Raw genomic sequence first — 20,875 nt, 5'->3', positions numbered from 1 at the left:
GTTGGTGGGTGGAGGCGATGGAGGACGAAGTAGAGAGTTGAAAGTAGAGAAAAGTTGAAGGGGACGGGATGATAGGTTGCTGATGAGAGTGATAAAATAGTTCTGCTTGGCAGAGAGGAGGCTGGAATTGTATTTTTTGAGGGCAGATTTATATTGGTTAAAATCTCTCTGAGACTTGGTCTTGCACCACAGGCGCTCATGAGCATGACTATATTTTTTCAGACTTCTAGTGACATCTGTTTGCCAAGGTTGAAGGGGTGGGGGCTTGATTTTGTGTGTAGTGAGGGGGACCAGTGAGTCCAGAGAGGCTAGAAGTGAAGCGTTGTAGACAGAAGTGGCTAGGTTGGTGCAGGATAGGGGTGAGATTTTGTCGTAGAGGTTGTCGACAGTAAAGTAGAGAAGTGAAGGGTTGAGATGACGTAGGTTTCTTCGGGTAACTTTAATGCGGTTTGAGGGAGAGGAGCTGAAGGAGAGGGAGAGAGTGAAATGAATAAGGTTGTGATCAGAGAGAGGGAATGGATATTTAGAGAGGTGTGCACAGGTGAGAGAAAACGAGGTCAAGGATATTGCCTTCGGAGTGAGTAGGATCATGTATCCACTGCTTCAGGTCAAAGGAGGAGGTTAGGCTGAGAAGTTTGGAAGGGGCAGAAGTGTTAGTATTAATAGGGATGTTGAAGTCCCCGAGAATGATTGTGGGGATTTCAGAAGAAAGAAAGTAGGGTAACCAGGCAGAGAAGTCATCAAGAAATGTTGATACTGGTCCAGGGGGCTGTAGATCACGGCTATTCTTAGAGAAATTGGAGTGAAGAGACGAATGCAGTGTGCTTCGAAAGAGGAGAGTAACAGAGAGGGAGGTGGCTGAAGTACCTGAAAGGTGCTATGTGGGGCTAGAAGGATTCCAACACCTCCACCCTTACGTCCATTGGATCTGGGGGAGTGAGTCCAAAGAAGACCACCATGGGATAGGGCAGCAGAAGACACAGTGTCAGATTCATGGAGCCAGGTTTCGGTGATGGCGAGTAGGTTAAATGAGTTGGCAATAAAGATATCATGGAGAGAGGTGAGTTTGTTGCAAACAGAGTGGGAGTTCCAAAGGGCACAAGAGAAAGGGAGTCTGGTCTTGGGAAGAATAGAAATGGGAACTAAATTGTGTTGATTGCGGCTGCTGCCAGAGGTTGCAGGGTGATGGGTACAGTTTAATGATGGAGGCCCAGGGTTTGGGGATATATCTCCAGAAGTTAGGAGAAGCAGGAGGGTGAGGGAGGTAATATGGGAGTGAGATTTATATGAAGAGACATGCCCCAGGGGCTTGGAGATTTTAAGTGTGTGTGGATTTAGAATTAGCAGGAGTTGGTGGGTGCAGTAATAAGCAGAGGACAGAAGTGAGGGTGATATATATATATGCTGTGGGGGGGAGAAGAGGGTTGGAGTTGAGATAATTTTAGTATAGAGGACAGCGCTGTCAGAAGGAGTGGTAGAGAGTGCATGTTATAAGGAGATAGAGCTAAAGGGTAAAACTAGGTCACCTGGTGTCTTTGTGGTGTTTTTCAAAGTATTTTCTTGTGTACCTTAGCTTTGTGCATTCGCTGAAGTGCAGAGTCAGAAGTGATTCCACTTATAGAAATCCCCCCACTTGGAGAAAGAGCCCCAGTTGCAAGTGTGCCCCCTGCAATAGCTTCCCCCAAAATTAAGCTTATCTTTATACTGATAAGGGTGGGGTGTGGGTGGATTTCAATTCTCACTCAGAAGGTAATAAAGCTTGGCTGGTTAACAGGGCAAAATTCTAACTTCAGAAACAGACTAGCAAGAGGGCACTAAAGTTAGACGGGCTATAATTTTGGGTAAGACAAGGGAGATAATAAAGCATTGTAATGTGGACAGGGCTACAGACTGTTGAGCAAAAACAACATACCAGCATTTTTAAAGACACACATGAAAAGCAGATAGCAGTGTTTCAGATTTTGGGTGGAGATGGTTCAGTTAGCACATACCAGCATTTTTAAAGACACACATGAAAAGCAGATAGCAGTGTTTCAGATTTTGGGTGGAGATGGTTCAGTTAGCACATACCAGCATTTTTAAAGACACACATGAAAAGCAGATAGCAGTGTTTCAGATTTTGGGTGGAGATGGTTCAGTTAGCACATACCAGCATTTTTAAAGATACACATGAAAATTCAGATGGCACAAGATTAGGGTTGAACGTCTTGGAGACTTGGACCAATGTTAAAATTTCATTGGTTCCAGCTGTCCAATATAAATGCTGCAGTGGAGGCATGCCTCTCATATATATGTATATGCAAAGTGATTGAACAGAAGACAAATCTAAATCAAATCATTATTTGGTGTGACTACCCTTTGGCTTCAAACCAGAATCCGTTCTTCTAGGCACACACAGAACTTGTGCACACAGTTTTTGAAGGAACAAGGCAGGTGGGTTGTTTAAAACATCTTGGAGAATTAACCAGAGATATTCTGTGGATGTAGACTGTCTCAAATCTTTTTGTCTCTTTGTGTAATCCCAGACATACACAAATATGTTGAGACCAGGACTCTGTGGGAGCCAGGCCATCACTTCCAGGACTTCTTGTTCATCGTTCCTTGGACTCCTTTTTCTTCTTTACGCTGAAGATAGTTCTTAATGACATTGGCTTTATTTTTTTAAATTGTTGTCCTGCTACAGAATAAATTTGGGGCCAATCACATGCCTCTCTGATTGTATGGCATGATGGCAAAGGATCTATATTTATCAGCATTGAGGACACCATTGATTGGGCAATGTTGAGGACAGTAGATGCAGTGATCGGCCAAGGAAACTTAATGCAGCAGATGAAAGACACATCCTGCTTACTTCCCTTCAGCACAGAACTGGTGGTAACCAGTAGGACCCAGGTTTACCCATCTACTGTCTGAAGAATGTGGAAACAAAGTTAAGTGACTCAACTGTGCATGCTGCAAAATGTAGTATGTGCCTTGAACTGATGAGTCAAAATTTTAAATATTTGACTGTATTAGAAGGTAGTTTGTGTATAGTAGTATAGTCTAGATTTAAAAATGTGTTGTTGTTTTTTTTTGCAAGGGTGGTCTATGGGGTTAGCGAGGGGAGGGAGTGGGGTGGGGCAGAGGACGGGAGGCGGTAAGTTTCATTAGGGAAAGAAAAAACGAATGTATAATTAATAAAAGATATAAAAAGCAATTGTATTATAATAATATAGGATGCAATATGGAAAACATATGTATGAATATGCACCTACTACGTGGTAAGTTTAAAAAAAAAAGATAAATCGCCACAATGATGTGAAGAAGGATGAGAGGGATTCTGAGCGTTAAGCTGATTTGAGTCCTGTGGTAACAACGGAATTCACTGACGTGGTAAAAAAAAAAAGAAGGTAGTTTGTGAACTGAAAGGCTGGAGAGTGGTACAATAATGAGTGTCTGCAGGAAACAGTGAAGCATGGTGGAGGTTCCTTGCAAGTTTGGGGCTGCTGTTCTGCAGATGGACTTGGATATTTACTCAGGATCAATGGTGTCCTCAATGTTGAGAAATAAAGGCAGAAACTTCTCCGTCATCCCATACCATCAAAGAGATATGTGACTGGCCCCAAATTAATTCTGCAGTAGAACAATGACCCCAAACATACAGCCAATGTCATTAGGACCTATCATCAGCATAAAGAAGCATAAAGAAGAACAAGGAGTCCTAGAAGAAATGGTTTGGCCCCCACAAAGCTCCGATCTCAATATCCTTGAGTCTGTCTGGGATTACATCAAGAGACAGATGGATTTGAGGCAGCCTACATCCACAGAAAATCTGTGGTTAGTTCTCCAAGATGTTTGGAACAACCTACTTGCCAAATTCCTTTAAAATTTGTGTACACAAGCACTATCTGTACCTAGAAGAATTTATGCTGATTTGAAGCCAAAGGGTAGTCAGTCACACCAAATATTTATTTGATTTGAATTTCTCTTATTTTAATTTACTTTACAGGTTGTTACATTCATTTACTTTACAGGTTGTTAATTGATAAAAAATAAACTATTAAAACTTCAATTTCTGAGACCATTCTTAATGTACAGCATTATTTCACACCTGTCTAAAAGGTTTGCACATGTATATTTTAAAAAATTGGATTAGAAAGGGGGCAAATGGTGAAAAAAAAATCGAATTTTGACCAGAGCTAGCTTTAAAATATGTAAAGTTAGTTTGGTTGCAGAGTACAAATTCTGTGATTGGTCCAACTTTTCAAACATCTAAAATTAGGTTGTTGGTACACATCATTATGAAATGATTAATAAATTAAATACAGGGTTTCTGAATTTGTCATATCAGACTTCATATTTCTAAAAACCAAAAAATAAAGGTGTATCTTGTTAGGCTGGAGCATGCATTTCCCCTGTTTAACAAAATATCTTTCAGCTTACTTCTAGACAAGCAAAATAACTGTAATCAATAACTATCAAACAGGAAATCCTATTCCTCCACAGAGTTACTGATGTGTATCTAGAATATAATGGTCCTTATTATCTGTGTATCTTAAGAGAGCAATCACCACTTGCAGCTGAAAGGTAGTAAAGATAATTTAAAGTAAAAGAAAACAGGAGACTAAAATAAAATAACTTTGGGAAGAAAAGCTCTATGAAGAAAAATTGTATTTAAATAGAAGATGTCTGATAGGAAGTAATGCAAAAGGCAGTACACACATTTTAGCCATTCAAAATGCATAAAGATAGCAGAATAATGAGGATTTAGCTCTTTACCACAGCACATTATTGAAGAGAGCAGCAAATGTGCCTTGAATAAATCTGAACAACTGTCATTGCAAATGACATTATTATAAACAAATGGCATATCTAGAGTATGTGACATTCAGAGCAGATCATTTTGAACCCCCTCCTTTTCTATACAACATTGTGAAAACAAATGAATCATTACAATTGCCAAACAAGAAGCACATACAGTGGAAACGGTAGCATCTTTTAAACTGATTGTCAGTGTAGAAGAGCTACTTTACTTTGATGGTCAGTGTAGAAGTATTCCCTTACATTGGTGTTTGTTGGTGAACTTCCCTAATACATTAGTGCTCAACGAAGAAGAGACCTTTTACATTGGAGGTCAGTAGAGAAATACCACTTTACATTGTTGGTCAGTGCAGTATCTTCAAAGATGAGATTCATCCTTTCTGAGCCCTGAGGTGCAGTAATTGGAAGGAGGATTCTAAGGTGTTCTGGTGCTGTCTCGAGTTTGGAGAGGCCCAGCAACTCTGCATGCGACCAGAGGAGGACTCTTCAGTAAGAGAGCCACGCACAAGGCTGGCTGCTCAGTAAGAGCCTGGAAGCTGAACTGCCATGGACACTGATTGAATCTACAATTCTTACAGTATCACCGGACCAGCTGAAAGATTCTGGTACAGTAAGAAAAGTTCCTACATCTATCCTTCCGGTTACAACTAAGTTTTTCAACCAAGTCTGTGTGAGAGACTTTGCAAAGCTAGAATTACCTGTTGGCTGCTAAACCCAAATCCAACAGTTAAATAATCCAGTTGCGAGTGGCCATTCCCTGGATTATGTACAGAGAGAGACTTTTATTGAAGTCAGCAGTTCCAAGCACCTGAGCTAAACTTTATCCTGATACCCTCAGTTCCCAACTTAGAGACTGAGTTTGTTCAACTGTTTTATGCAAAATAAAAATCCTAACAAGGAATTCAAGTGTCGGTCTCTACAATTACTGGGTTATCAACCCTGGGAACCCCTAGAGAAGGCCAATGAGTACGAGCTGGTGGAGGTAATCGGTAAGCCCAGAAAAAGGGTGATAGAAGACCGGGCCACCGCTTGTAAAAGAGCTGGTAGAAGGCGCGGAGGCCCGGAAAGAAGAACCAACGAGGGGGACAAGACCCCCGAAGTCAGAAGTAGACCCCCGGGCGGTGGCGACGAAGAAGAAAGCCGGGCTCGTCCACTAGTAAAAGAGCTAGCCAAAGAGCAGAAGATAGCGGAGGAGTCCAGTGAGAAGACCCCCCCAAGATGGAAGAAGACCCCTGGAGCTGTGCAATAAATTATTTTAAACCCTTGTGTGTTGTGTTTTATTTACATTTTTTTCACAGGTGAATGGGTAGGGGTACATTGTACCCCATACTCATTCACATAGGGTGGGGGGCTGGGATCCGGGGGCCCCCTTATTAAAAGGGGCTCCTGGATTCCGATAAGCCCCCCGCCCGCAGACCCCGACAACCAAAGGCCAGGGTTGTTGGGAAGAGGCCCTTGTCCTCATCAACATGGGGACAAGGTGCTTTGGGGTGGGGGGCCGCGCGGCCTTCTTCCCCAAAGCACCCCCATGTTGAGGGCACGCGGCCTGGTATGGCTCAGGGGGGGGGGGCGCTCGCTCATCCCCACCCCCTTTCCTGACCGGCCGGGTAGCGTGCTCGGATAAGGGTTTGATATGGACCTAGGGGGGACCCCCATGCCGTTTTTCCCCTTTAAGTCCATATCCTGTGACAGGGCCAGCAACGTGTCAATCTCGCAGCCGAAGGCAGTGACATTGACTTCCTTCGCCAGTCCCGGCTACCTGGAGCCGCGCTCAAAATGAATGGACTTTTCTCCATGCGGGAAAGTCGATTGATTTCAAAAGTACGGCGGACTAGCACACACATGGCCGTATTGTCCGGCGGACTGCGAGTCCGGCGGACAGTTTTTGAGTCAAAACTGCTTTCTAAGTCCGCCGGACTTTTGGGTAAAAAAAGTCCACCGGAGCCCACACACGGGCGGATTGTCAGGCGGACTCGTGTCTGCCGGACTTTTCTGGCAGATAGTTTGATCGTGTGTACGCGGCATGAGTCAGTTCCTCAGCTTGAGGAGGAACTGTACCCGACTAGAATATTTCTACACCCAGTCAGTGGTTTTTAAGAATAGGTTTTTAGAAAAAGGTTATCATTCTACCCTTTTGGATGTTGAGATTGAGAGGATCTACAAGTTAGATAGGGATGCATTGTTACAGCCTGTACCTAAGAAAAGTCAGGAAGACAAATTCAGATGGTCTTTTTTCACATCCTATTCAGTTCAATCTAGACAAATAAAAAATATAATTCAAAAACATTGGGGTGTGTTACATAGTGATAGATTTTTGAGTTCTACCATCCTTACAAATGCTGGTGTCATTCTATCCAAGGGCGGATAGTACCAAATGTTATAGATCCACCTAAACGTACCCCCTTTTTCCAACAATGTAAGGGGTACTATGCTGCTGCCAGACTTATCCACCTTACCAACCGCTCAGTGTCTGCCAACCCTCTCCTCCAATCCCTACACTGGCTCCCAATCACCCAGCAAATTAAATTCAAAATACTAACCACCACATACAAAGCCATTCACAAGCTACATCACCAATCTTGTCTCCAAATATCACCCAAACCGTCCCCTCCATTCTTCTCAAGACCTCCTACTCTCAAGCTCTCTCGTCTCCTCCTCCCACACTCATCTCCAGGACTTCTCCAGAGCCTCTCCAATCCTCTGGAACTCGCTACCTCCACCGGTCCGGCTATCCCCTACTCTTGCTACCTTCAGGCGATCCCTGAAAACTCATCTATTCAGGTAAGCCTATCACATCTCAAACTAATCTCCTACCACTTCCATCAACTCATTCCCAACAGTTATAACCTTCTGTACCACCTGCCCCACCCTTTTAGATTGTAAGCTCTTCTGAGCAGGGCCCTCTTAAGCCTCTTGTATTTAATTGTATTGTAACTGTATTGTCTCCCTTTTATATTGTAAAGCGCTGCGTAAATTGCTGGCGCTATATAAATCCTGAATAATAATAATAATACTATCCGTGCCGTAGATGCAATGTCTGCCTTCATAATGTTTGTGGCAGACGTAAGACCTTTACATCTGTAGTTACACAACGTACTTATCACATGGAGCACTTTACCACATGTGCTACCAAGTTCGTCATTTATATGCTGACTTGTCCTTGTGTCAAGCAGTATATAGGACGTACGATTAGAGCATTTTTTATTCGGACCAATGAAACTTTGACTAATATAAAAAAAGTTAAGAGCAATCACAGTGTCCCTCGACACTATCTTGAACAACATGACGAAGACCCGACAGGAACACAGTTTGTCATTATCGACAAATTTGTCCCTCACTGGAGAGGTGAATCCCAACTACGGGGGTCTCGCGCCTCGAAACCCAATGGATTTATCACCTCAAAACCTACTCACCATTTGGCCTGAATGTTGAGTGGGATATTAACTCTTTCATTAATAAAGCTTAAGTTTAGGGGTTAATGAATTTCGTTCTTTATATCTGTTGACTTATGTTTTTAACTATAATTGTGCTGGAGGGTCATTATTTAGTAATAGGGTTTTTTTTTATAGGTCTTATCACCTTTTTTCATTTTTTTCGTAGGGTAGACAATATGGTCTCCTAGCTATTTGAGGGATACCAGGGTGTCTATTAACTCATCCTTCAGTGAATGCAAATATGTGTCGACTGTTGCGCTTTTTGGTGCACGTCTGACATTTTATCTTTTTTCCCTCTTGTGAATGAGTTTCTCCTTTTTTTTTCCTAATGTGCACTTCATAGTTTCCCTGTGGCACATGTGCGCACGCACGGCGACGTAGCGTGATTTGCATTGCCTTATTGTGGCGCATGCACGCTAGGTTCCGTGGCTTGCTGCATGCGTGTGTGCGCAAGTTGACCTTGTTTCCGGCCAGAGCGGTGTAACCAGACCTCGTTAGGTCTGGATAGCTGCTCACGTGCGCAGCAGCTTGTGGATAGCTGCGTGCGTGTGTTTGCGTCACTTCTGGGTTTGGCCAGGCCTCATTTCAAGGCTTGTAATATCTCAAACCAAGCCTCGTTTTTGGGGCTTATGGTATTCCCTCTTATTTCTATGTATGATGGAGCCTTTTTTTAGACTGGCCATATTGCGTTCTAGTAGGTTAGTAATATGTTCAGCTATTGGCTAATATTTATCACATGTCTGGAGGACCCATTTTTGCTGGCTTTTTGTGTGCTGATTACAGTTTTGATTCCATCCCCATATGTCCTGTGTTCATGGCTCTTGGTTAGAGGATTTTGTACAGGGTGAGTGATTGGTGTCTTCACCATGGGGTGGGAGCACAGGTTACCATGTGAGTAACTTCTTCCTATCAATGAATTTCTTGTTACTAATTACTGATTAAGATCTTTGATTGGTGTCATATTTTCTATAATGTCCAATATGATGGAGCAGTTAGATGACCCAGTAGAAGTCCTTTGGGACGAAACGCATACGGCATGGTTTCTATGTTCCCTGTATTGCTTTTATTCATGTGATCACTTTTTTAAATTTATTTTTATTTTTATATACTGGTTTTATGCCAATAAACAGCAAACCCTTTTTTATCTACACTATGGGAAGTCATTGTTCTTTTTTGTTTTACATATGATCTGCTCTGTGAGACTTTCCCCATTGTTGAGTCACTGGCTGAAGACAATTTTTCCATCATCGGAATCCCTGGATAGAAGATTGGAGCTTCTGAGGTGTTGCGGACAGTTTCTTCATTGGCTGGAAGATCTACAGCCCCTCCATTGGCTGAAGGACCATCTGTGCCCTGCCGTATGGTTCCTGTGGGGTCGAGGATATATTGGTTTATGCTCGTTAGACCTGGTATTGCCCACACACAGGTCCCATGGCTTTGGTAAGAGTACCCACCTTTTTCTTATACTCGCCTGATGTTGTTGTCCTCAGATGCCCTTTGGACCATCTTCTGCTTATTTATCATATGAACCACTGCATCTTTGATTCACTCATAGATTCTGGGGACTGATTCACTTTACTTAGTTTTATTCTTTGGACTCTTTAGTTGCACTTGTTCAGGTGCTAGTCACTTCATTACAGCATTGTTTTTGCACATATTCTCAATATCTATTGCATTTTTTACAGTATGTTAGTACTGTTTTATTATTAGCGCTACATTATAGTTTTTTCTTTGTATATGAATTTTGTCACATTCGTGTGTAGCAGCTGTTTCACTTATTTTGCACAGGTTAGCACAATAATTTATTAGTATTACACAGAGATGCAGCGGTTAGTGGGAAAAAAATGAATAAATAAAAAACTAAAATAGAGTGCCCATCTGTCCCCACTGTCACCTGTCCCCACTGCCCCCACTGCCATCTGCCCCCAGTGCCACCTGTCAGTGCCATCTGCTCCCAGTGCCATCTGTCATCAGTGCCATCTGTCCCTAGTGCCACCTGTTGTCAGTGCCATCTATCCCCAGTGCCCCCTGTCAGTGCCACCTGTCCCCAGTGCCACATATACATGCCATCTGTCATCAGTGCCACGTATAAGTGCCATCTGTCCCCAGTGCCACATATACATGCCATCTGTCATCAGTGCCATGTATAAGTGCCATCTGCCATCTGTCATCAGTGCCACATCAGTGTCACGTGTCATCAGTGCCACATAGTGCCATCTGTCATCAGTGCCACATCAGTGCCACGTGTCATCAGTGCTACATGGTGCCATCTGTCATCAGTGCCATATCAGTGTCTTGTGTCATCAGTGACACATATTAGTGCCATCTGTCATCAGTGCCACGTATCAGTGCCATCTGTCATCAGTGCCACATATTAGTGTCATCTGTCCATCTGTTATCAGTGTCACTTGTCATCAACGCCAGGTATCAGTGCCATCTGTCATCAGTGCCACCCATTAGTGCCATATGTCATCAGTGCCACTATTTTGCATTGTTTTTACCAAAGATATGTAGCAGTATAAATTGTGGCCAAAATGTATGAAGAAAAATTTATAATTTGCAAAATTTTATCACAGAAACAAACAAAAATTATTTTTTTTCAAAATTTTCGGTCTTTTTTAATTTATGGCACAACAATAAAAAACCCAGAGGTGATCAAATACCACCAAAAGAAAGCTCTATTTGTGGGGAAAAGGACAAAAAATACATTTGGGTACAGTGTTACATGACTGAGTAATTGTCATTAAAAGTGTGAGAGCACCGGAAGCTGAAAATTGGTCTGGGCAGGAGGGGGGTTTAAGTGCCCAGTTGTCAAGTGGTTAAGAAAAGATGAATGTAAACATGCACATTGTGACACTGACCTGAGCTTTTGGATTCTGGTCTGAAAGAACGGGTTAAAAAAAAATCTATGGTAGGTCGCTATGTTTCCCCCCCACAGGGCCAAGAAGATCCAAAGGACTGACAGGCTATTCTTTAAGAAATACAGTTATACGCTAATATGGGAGATATGTTCCCAGAGGAACAATAACATACTGAACTCATTAACTATGCTCATTTGACCCAAAATTGCAACCTGCACCTGCATCCTATGAATAGAATACATTATGGGTCAGAGGAAATCCCCTACTAAGGTTAAACCTGAATATGCTAAGCACAATCATATGGGAACATCATTTTCATCAGCTATCTCCAATATATGAAACAAAGTTTCTTTTTCTCTTTACCTAAATAGAATAGTTAAAAGAGCTCTCCTTATTTACTACTTGCCACCTAGAGTTGCATAATATTATCATTAAACAAAAAAGGAGACTCATTCATGACTGAAAATATATAATTTATTTCTAGGGTTGATGTATTTATACAGGCTTTAGAAACAAAGTTTTAGAAAAGTTCTTGATAAAAGACATATCCCATTTACATTTTTTAGATTAGATAGACTACTCTTTCAAGTATTGCAGGAATTTAATAATCTTAATTATTTTTTTTCAATTTTTCTTGGAAAACTTATTATAGAAAATAGATAATACTTTCATGAAGCCATAAGGGCTATAAACATGCATCCTAGCGATGCAAAACGTTTTTTTTTCTTTTTTTTAATTCATAGTTTTTGTATCTTGTTTAACAAAGCGGTTCTCCTATTCACAGAAGTTCCATGTGCCTCACCTAGTCTTCCTCGAAACCCCTCCCTTAATATGGGGGGACTCGACGAGGGCCTCGTGTCCCCTGTTGGGGGGTTTTACCCTTCACCACAAGTACATTTTGAATACCTTCATATTATATTATTAAGCTTAGGTAATGTAAACTTATCTGTCTTTTTCTTCTTTCCTATTCTAGATAACACTGGAATCTTCTTTCTTTTTTCCCTTTTCAAGTCCATGTGGGTTGAGTCGAGAAATCGTCAGGTCAGAACAACGGGTGAGTGCTGCCTATTGACTCAGCTACCATGGCCCCCTTAATAATTTTTTTCCAATTTTTCTTGGAAAACTTATTATAGAAAATAGATAATACTTTCATGAAGCCATAAGGGCTATAAACATGCATCCTAGCGATGCAAAAAGTATTTTTTTTCTTTTTTTTAATTTATAGTTTTTGTATCTTGTTTAACAAAGCTGTTCTCCTATTCACAGAAGTTCCATGTGCCTCACCTAGACTTCCTCGGATCCCCTCCCTAATATGGGGGGCCTCGACGAGGGCCTCGTGTCCCCTGTTGGGGGGTTTTACCCTTCACCACAAGTACATTTTGAATACCTTCATATTATATTATTAAGCTTAGGTAATGTAAACTTATCTGTCTTTTTCTTCTTTCCTATTCTAGATAACACTGGAATCTTCTTTCTTTTTTCCCTTTTCAAGTCCATGTGGGTTGAGTCGAGAAATCGTCAGGTCAGAACAACGGGTGAGTGCTGCCTATTGACTCAGCTACCATGGCCCCCTTAATTATTTTTTTCCAGCTTTTCTTGGAAAACTTATTATAGAAAATAGATAATACTTTCATGAAGCCATAAGGGCTATAAACATGCATCCTAGCGATGCAAAAAGTATTTTTTTTCTTTTTTTTAATTTATAGTTTTTGTATCTTGTTTAACAAAGCTGTTCTCCTATTCACAGAAGTTCCATGTGCCTCACCTAGACTTCCTCGGATCCCCTCCCTTAATATGGGGGGCCTCGACGAGGGCCTCGTGTCCCCTGTTGGGGGGTTTTACCCTTCACCACAAGTACATTTTGAATACCTTCATATTATATTATTAAGCTTAGGTAATGTAAACTTATCTGTCTTTTTCTTCTTTCCTATTCTAGATAACACTGGAATCTTCTTTCTTTTTTCCCTTTTCAAGTCCATGTGGGTTGAGTCGAGAAATCGTCAGGTCAGAACAACGGGTGAGTGCTGCCTATTGACTCAGCTACCATGGCCCCCTTAATTATTTTTTTCCAGCTTTTCTTGGAAAACTTATTATAGAAAATAGATAATACTTTCATGAAGCCATAAGGGCTATAAACATGCATCCTAGCGATGCAAAAAGTATTTTTTTTCTTTTTTTTAATTTATAGTTTTTGTATCTTGTTTAACAAAGCTGTTCTCCTATTCACAGAAGTTCCATGTGCCTCACCTAGACTTCCTCGGATCCCCTCCCTTAATATGGGGGGCCTCGACGAGGGCCTCGTGTCCCCTGTTGGGGGGTTTTACCCTTCACCACAAGTACATTTTGAATACCTTCATATTATATTATTAAGCTTAGGTAATGTAAACTTATCTGTCTTTTTCTTCTTTCCTATTCTAGATAACACTGGAATCTTCTTTCTTTTTTCCCTTTTCAAGTTCATATGGGTTGAGTCGAGAAATCGTCAGGTCAGAACAACGGGTGAGTGCTGCCTATTAACTCAGCTACCATGGCCCCCTTAAACGCATTTGAGCGTCGTCAGGAAGCTTGACGACGCTCAAATGCGAAACGCGTAGGAGTTGTGGGAGACGTACGGTCCTTGAATACAAGCCAGGAACAGGTTGGTCCAGTGGAGGGAGATTAACACCACCTGCGGAACATCAGTGGCTTGCCCGATTTTAGAACGGTTTTCTCATTGCTGGAAAGGCTTGGTGTTGGCCAATAGACACATTGAAATGTGAGTGCAATAGGTTTTTTATTGATTTTTCCATTAAAGTTAAAACGATTTTACACTATATTGGTTCCATTTAATTTTGTATGAATATATGGACGTTGAGGAATTGCTAACGGGAGGAATGCGTTGTGGATTGGTTATCCGTTGAATGAACCGAAGGCCGAAGGCTTACTGATTGGGGACATCTGGTGAGTGGCCATTCTGCTTGGTGACGGTGGCACAGTTTTGATTATTTTAGTTGACACAAGTGGACTTTTGATTAGAAGATGATCGGTGATTAAGACGGCACAGTTGGAGCAATCGAATTAAAATATCGCACAATAAGGACGCTATATTTTTTGCAATTATAAATTAATGTCTTGTGTATATATTTTGGATAATATGGGGGCACAGTGATTATTTAGTGAATATAAGTATTATTAAGCATATTCTATTGAGAAGGGGGTAGTATAAATAGTGAGTGGGAGGCGCAATCCCCTAAAGATATACATATACATCATCCACTTACCCTGGTTTTTCTGGGGGGGGGGCTAAGACTGGGATTGCAGCGGACCCTCAAGCACAGCAAGGGGGAGGTTGAGCGCCGGTACAACTTGATATTTTTGTTTTTTTATCCACAAATATTCACTGCCTCGGCCAATACCAAACAACTTGGAGCTCTTGTGGTTTTCCACCTGTCCACTCCTTTCACAATTAATTTGGAAATTAAGGATCCGGAAGGAAGATATCTAATCCTTACGGGACACATTTTGGACACAGAAGTAACTGTGGTTTCTTATTATTCACCTAACAAACAGCCAATTCCATTCTTAACACATCTAGTACAAGTAGTTAATGCACATGGACTGAGAACAATCATTGTATGTGGCAATTCCAACCAGGTTCTCCTACCATTTCTGGATAAAACACCATATACTCCACCCCCTAACCACTCTAAAATATCCCTCTGTGATAATTAGGGAATACCACAATCAGAACTATTTAGGTATATCCAGATCAAAAATGTATTTATGCCTCTTTTAACCACAGACTGTTCACTAACTAATTTAACTAACTTTGAAAAATATTGCAAAAACTACCCTCATGCTAGGGGCATAATCTCGACCTTATGTGTTCAATTATTAGCTAAACCTGAAACAGTAAAACCAGCTTATGTCCAGAAATGGGAGGTGGACTGAATGGAATCAAGTCTGGTTAACAACCAAAACAGCCTCTCCCAATAGATTAGCATTAGAAGCTAATTATAAAGTACTAATAAGATAAGATGGCACCTTGTACCGGCTAGAATAGTGAAATATGTGCATAACTACTCATCAGATTGTTACAGCGGATGCGCTGAGTTAGGAACACATTTCCACATTTGGTGGTCATGTCCCAAAGGTCAAATTTATTGGAATTAGATCTTTACTATAGCATCTAAAATGTTAGGAATATCCATTACCCCAGATCCCTCAATGGCACTCATCAATCGAAAGCCAGACTTTCTAACACACACCCAATTTAAATTAATTGTTCATTTATTCACCGCAGCAAAACAAACACTTGCAAGAGCCTGGAAATCCCTTTAATTGATTGTGGATGAGGTAGTGAATAGGATGAACAACACTATGAAGCAAGCCAAAATGGCAGCTCTTGAAGCTGACACGCTTATCAAATTTGAAAAAGTATGGCATCCGTGGATAAAAAAAAATATTTACCATCAAATTTTAACAAAGAAGTTCTATTACCATGGTAGCTGACCAGATGGGTAAGTGATTACAGTATATGGATTCTGACTGATATGCAGCCCTCAACTCGACCCTGCGGACCTCTCTTCTTCCCTTCCTAGTTTCTTCTCTTCCTATCTTTCCTTTCTTCTCTATCTATTCCTATTATGATTTTGAAGCTCTTTCCTACTTAAGAAGCTAATTCCTCTAATAAACCATACCATTAATATGCGTTATTGTTATAGTAGTAATTATAGTTGAATATATCATTTACATTGTATTGAATATATAACTCTGAGCTTCATTACTTCTGTTGTATATTATGTACTTAACCTATTGTCAAATACTCTATTGTATGTTCAATAAAATCTTTTTGACAAGGAAAAAAAATCAATGGTAAAGGGTTGTTTTTTCTTAAGTTGTTTGCTGTTCCTGCACATATTAAAATAGCTAATGGTGATTATGGTTATTCTTTAACCACTTCAGCCCCAGACCATTTTGCTGGCCAAAGACCAGACCACTTTTTGCGATTCGGCACTGCGTTGTTTTAACTGACAATTGCGTAGTCATGCGACGTGGCTCCCAAACAAAATTTACGTCCTTTTTTTCCCACAAATAGAGCTTTCTTTTGGTAGTATTTAATCACCCCTGCGTTTTTTTTTTTTTTGCGCTATAAACAAAAATAGAGCGACAATTTTGAAAAAAACACATTCTTTTTACTTTTTGCTATAATAAATATCCCCCAAAAATATATATATAAAAAAAAAAGATTTCCCTCAGATTAGGCCGATACGTATTCTTCTACATATTTTTGTTAAAAAAAATTGCAATAAGCTATTATTGATTGGTTTGCGCAAAATTTATAGCGTTTACAAAATAGGGGATAGTTTTATGGCATTTTTATTAATATTTTTTATTTTTTACTAGTAATGGCGGCGATCAGCAATTTTTATTGTGACTGCGACATTATGGCGGACACATCAAACATTTTTGACACATTTTTGGGACCATTGTCATTTGTACAGCAATCAGTGCTATACAAATGCACTGATTCCTGTTTAAATGACACTGGCAATGAAGGGGTTAATTAGGGGGTGGCAGTGTAGGGGTTAAGTGTTCCTAGAGGTGTGTTACTAACTGTTGGGGGCTGGGCTTTCTTTTAGTGAACACTGATCTCTGCTCCAATCACATGGAGCAGAGATCAGTGTCACTTGTTGCTAGGCAGAATGGGGAGATGCTGTTTACAACGGCATCTCCCAGTTCAGCCGCCCCTTGAGACGATCGCAGGTATGCCTGCGGCGATCGAGTCCACGGGACCCGCGACTGAACTCACGGGGGTCCCGACCAGCATGCGAGCACGCTGTCGGCGGCGCGCTCGCGATGGCAGGGCGGCATTTAAGATTGGACGTACCTGTACGCCAATATGCCTGCCTGTGACATTCTGCCGATGTACATCGGCGTGCACTGGTCGGGAAGTGGTTAAGAGAGAGGCAGACATTTTATATCAGCCCAACAGACAGACTATGATTAGCATGATAGCAAGGTAAATAACACTTTAGTAAGATTAGTATTAGTACATTGTAATAAAGAAAATGTGGCCATGTCAATAGGTATGCTGTCTATGCGGTGCAAAACAAACTGTAAATATAAAAAAAAAAAAGTGGTTTGCTGCAGCTGAAGTAACTTCACTGAAAGGTGAAAGTATATACAAAATGCTGCGCTAACCAATGCATAAATTATTTGTGCTCAAATCAACATATAACTCAAATACCCAAACAATAAAATTCAACACCACTGTGATGTGTGCCAAAATCAGAATTAATATTATTGTCAAAATAAAATGTCCATTAAAAAAGTCACTCTGTGCCAATAGCGATTTCTTGCATATAGTCGCTTATATGGCGGTTCACCCAGGTTAATCATGATTAAATCCACCACCTTCAAAAGTTCACACTCACCAGATAAGAGTAAAATTAGAGGCTGGTCAATTTATGGGTCTTTAGTCCCCTGTTTAGATCTTTCCTGTGGCGCCAGATATGTACAATGATATTGCACCGGGTTCTATATTCATTTTGTCAAGCTCCCCTCTCATGCACTAATGTAATCAGATAAATAGCCATTATTGCGCAACATCCAAATGTATTCAATTAAAAAATCCATAAAAAAATGTTTCCACTCACATGTAAAAGTGCCCTTAGACTGGCACTAAGTCTATACAACAATCTGCTAAGCCTGTTTTACCACTGCTCCATCCAATAGAGCCGGCATGCGATCCAAACCTCAGTTTTAGTGTGGGTCGAAGACCAGAATTGACATCAGTGTCACTCCACTATCAATGTGTTTTACATTATGTGTCATCAGGAAGGCTCCCTGGTTAAATTTATTTTATTATTTTACCTTTTTTTACCTAATTTTCTTATTCTCTCTCTAGGAGGCCGACAAGCCACCTTTGCGATAGTACTGTGGTAGTGACATGACTTTTTATTGAGACATTAAAAAATGTAAACAAGTTTTCTCTTCTATGGGGGGGGGGGGGGCTTTCAAATAGAGTGAGTCGCCAATGAAATATAAAGCATGTATTAAAAAGTATAATTTTTAATAATATTAAAAGATATATGAGCACATACAAAATAAAAGTACAATCCTATACATGAATCTTTACAGGAAACTGGAAAACACGTCATACATATTGAATTTTGTATCTGGTGCAAATCACACTTATTCCACTGCACTATACAACAATGCAGCAGATATATGTTTGACGCGTTTCAAAACTTTTGCTTATGTTGTTTTCTCTTCCTCGGGTGTGTGTGATTAACGTAAAACATAACACACATCTGTAATCAAACAATAATGCATTACATGTATATACTGTCCTAATAGAAACATTCTATAATGCATCTAGTTACATTTACTATAATTTGAAAGCATATGCACTGACCATATACAACATGGGTGTTCCAGTAACCAAATTCTATTTATTTTATTTTTTTATTGAGACATTAGGGGTCTTTTTAGAACCTTTCTTTACTCTCTGCCTTCAAAACCCATAGGAATCAGAGAAACAGAGTTTCTCATCTGTAATTTGGTCAGCCTCTATCCCTGTGATACTGATCTCCTGTTGCTCATCCTAATTTCCCTTTACAGAGTTAATTTGTAGCCTAGAATTGTTCGGTGACTGAAAATCACTTCTGCAAACCAGAGAAATATCAGCTGTCAAAGGCCAAACAAGTTCATGTGGTTGGGAGCTTGTTTTCAGTGTGGCAGTGCTTTGCTAGGACTGTATCTAGTTCTCTAGTCTGCAAGACCTATTAACAAATGTAAGGCTCAAACATATCAAAATGAATCACACACCTAAGTTATGGTCAGATTTGTATATAAGAGCTGTATACAATTTTATAAGCATTGATTTATAAACATGTTAAACATAAAAAATAAACTAAAATTGACCAAAAACCTAAAAAGAAAGGGTTGCAAAAAATTCTATAAAATATTTGTTTAGAAATATATAAACCTAAAAAGGCAAAATCTTTACCTTAAATATAATATTCTGATTCATCAGAGGTGGATTTTAAATATTAAAACCAAAATATGCTTGTTAACATGGTGCTTAATATTTGCAGTACAATTATTGTGTTTATATTATATTGTGTGAAAAAACTATATTACGTGAAAAATATCTCTAAAATAGACCAAACTGTAGACTCAAAGAAAGTAAAGATCTTTCTGGCTCACATTGAGACACATGGTCCACAAACTTAACTTCCAAAGACTGACTTTCAAAATGGATTCATTACAGTTTATTAGGTTTGTTCTGGCCAATATAAGTGCTGAGCCAACCAAACTAGAATCAAACTGATTGATTCAATTCAGCTTGTTTTCAGCACATTGTGCTTTTCAACACAAATAATGTAGTAAATAGACAAGACCTTGAAAGATAGAGAACAACAGGTCTAGCCTGATATACTTCAAGAGCACTCTCTTTCTGTACTGTAGTTTTTTTGTAAGGCTTGGAGAAAATAGAAGAATTTTGCAGAAAATAGACAATCAAACCAAAATCTATTTGTGTGCATTGATTATTTTCTTTCCTCTAGATTTATTTATTATCTTTCATTTCTTGTAAGCCAAATTGTTTTTGTAAGGTCAGATAAAAGACACTGTTACAATAAAAATATTCAATAATTTAAAGAGGAAATAAACTTACATGGCTTGTTTGTACCTATAGATAAGCCTATAATAAGGCTTACCTATAGGTACTGTAAATATCTCCTAAACTTGCACTATTTGCACTGTTTAGGAGATATTTACTGTATATGCAGCCGATGACGTCATTGGTACATGCATTCTGAAGGAACAGCCACCCATGCCATTTCTTCAGAGCCCTGTGCCGTGACCGGCGGCTCCCACACGCATGCGCAGGAGTGACGTCATGTGGCTCTAGGGAGTCACACAGCCGGAGCCCATGGATGATGGGCAAAGATGGATACGGCCTCCAGCAGTGACAATGAGGGCTTTGTTTGCAGGTAAGTTTCACATAATGTGCTAGTATGTGATGCATACTAGCACATTATGCCTTTACTCTGCAGGTCAGCTAAAAGAAAAAAAAGAAGCAGTGGTTTACTTCCTGTTTAAAATTATTGTAAACCTTTACAGACCACTTTGCGCTACAGGTAAACCTATCATAAGGCTTACCTGTAGCTACTCAGGTTATCTCCTAAACCTACATGGTTTAGGAGTTATCTGCATGTGCCAACATCATTGGCACATGCGCACTGACACAAACTGAAGCATTAGCATGTATGTGAGTGTTCAGTGAATGTACCATTTAGGCCAATTAGAGCGTTGGAGTCACGATACCTGGAAGTAACCCCTGGGAGGGATGTCGCTGGCTGGTGCTGTGTATGGGCTATGCATACTAGCTCATTATGCCTTTGTCTTGCAGGTGTTAGGTTTTTTTTTTTATGTGTTTACAACCACTTTAATATTTCCTTAAATGGCCCAGAAATAGCAAGTTGTTCCTTTGGTTTCCATTTTTGATCATTTAGAGTATGATAAGGAGCATTTCCGGGAGTCAGAGGCATATATTATTACACAATAAGTGTTTCCTACTCAGTGTTACCATCGTTAGATGAAAATCTGTAAAAGGGAAAATCCTGATACTCAAATGTCTCACTCCAGACCAAACAAATGTCCCCACCCTCAATCTAAGACCACTAATAAATGTCCCACACACATATAACACATTTCTTGTAAAATCTGTTAAAGTATATGTAAGCCCACATATTGTTTTTAATCTATTTTCACTGTGTAACTGTGGCTGTA

General features: G+C 40.1%; 1 protein-coding gene across 6 annotated transcripts in view; it reads right to left on the bottom strand.

Moving 5' to 3' along the window:
• SGCZ (sarcoglycan zeta) overlaps positions 1–20,875 on the bottom strand; it is a 1,585,391-nt gene that overhangs the window by 520,311 nt on the left and 1,044,205 nt on the right. The gene's annotated exons all lie outside the window — the stretch shown is intronic.

Source organism: Lithobates pipiens, unplaced genomic scaffold (assembly GCF_037356315.1).
Source record: "Lithobates pipiens isolate NorthernLeopardFrog02 unplaced genomic scaffold, aLitPip1_a1.2 Scaffold_13, whole genome shotgun sequence".
Lineage (NCBI taxonomy): Eukaryota > Metazoa > Chordata > Amphibia > Anura > Ranidae > Lithobates > Lithobates pipiens.
This window is presented reverse-complemented; position numbering and strand designations above follow the sequence as displayed.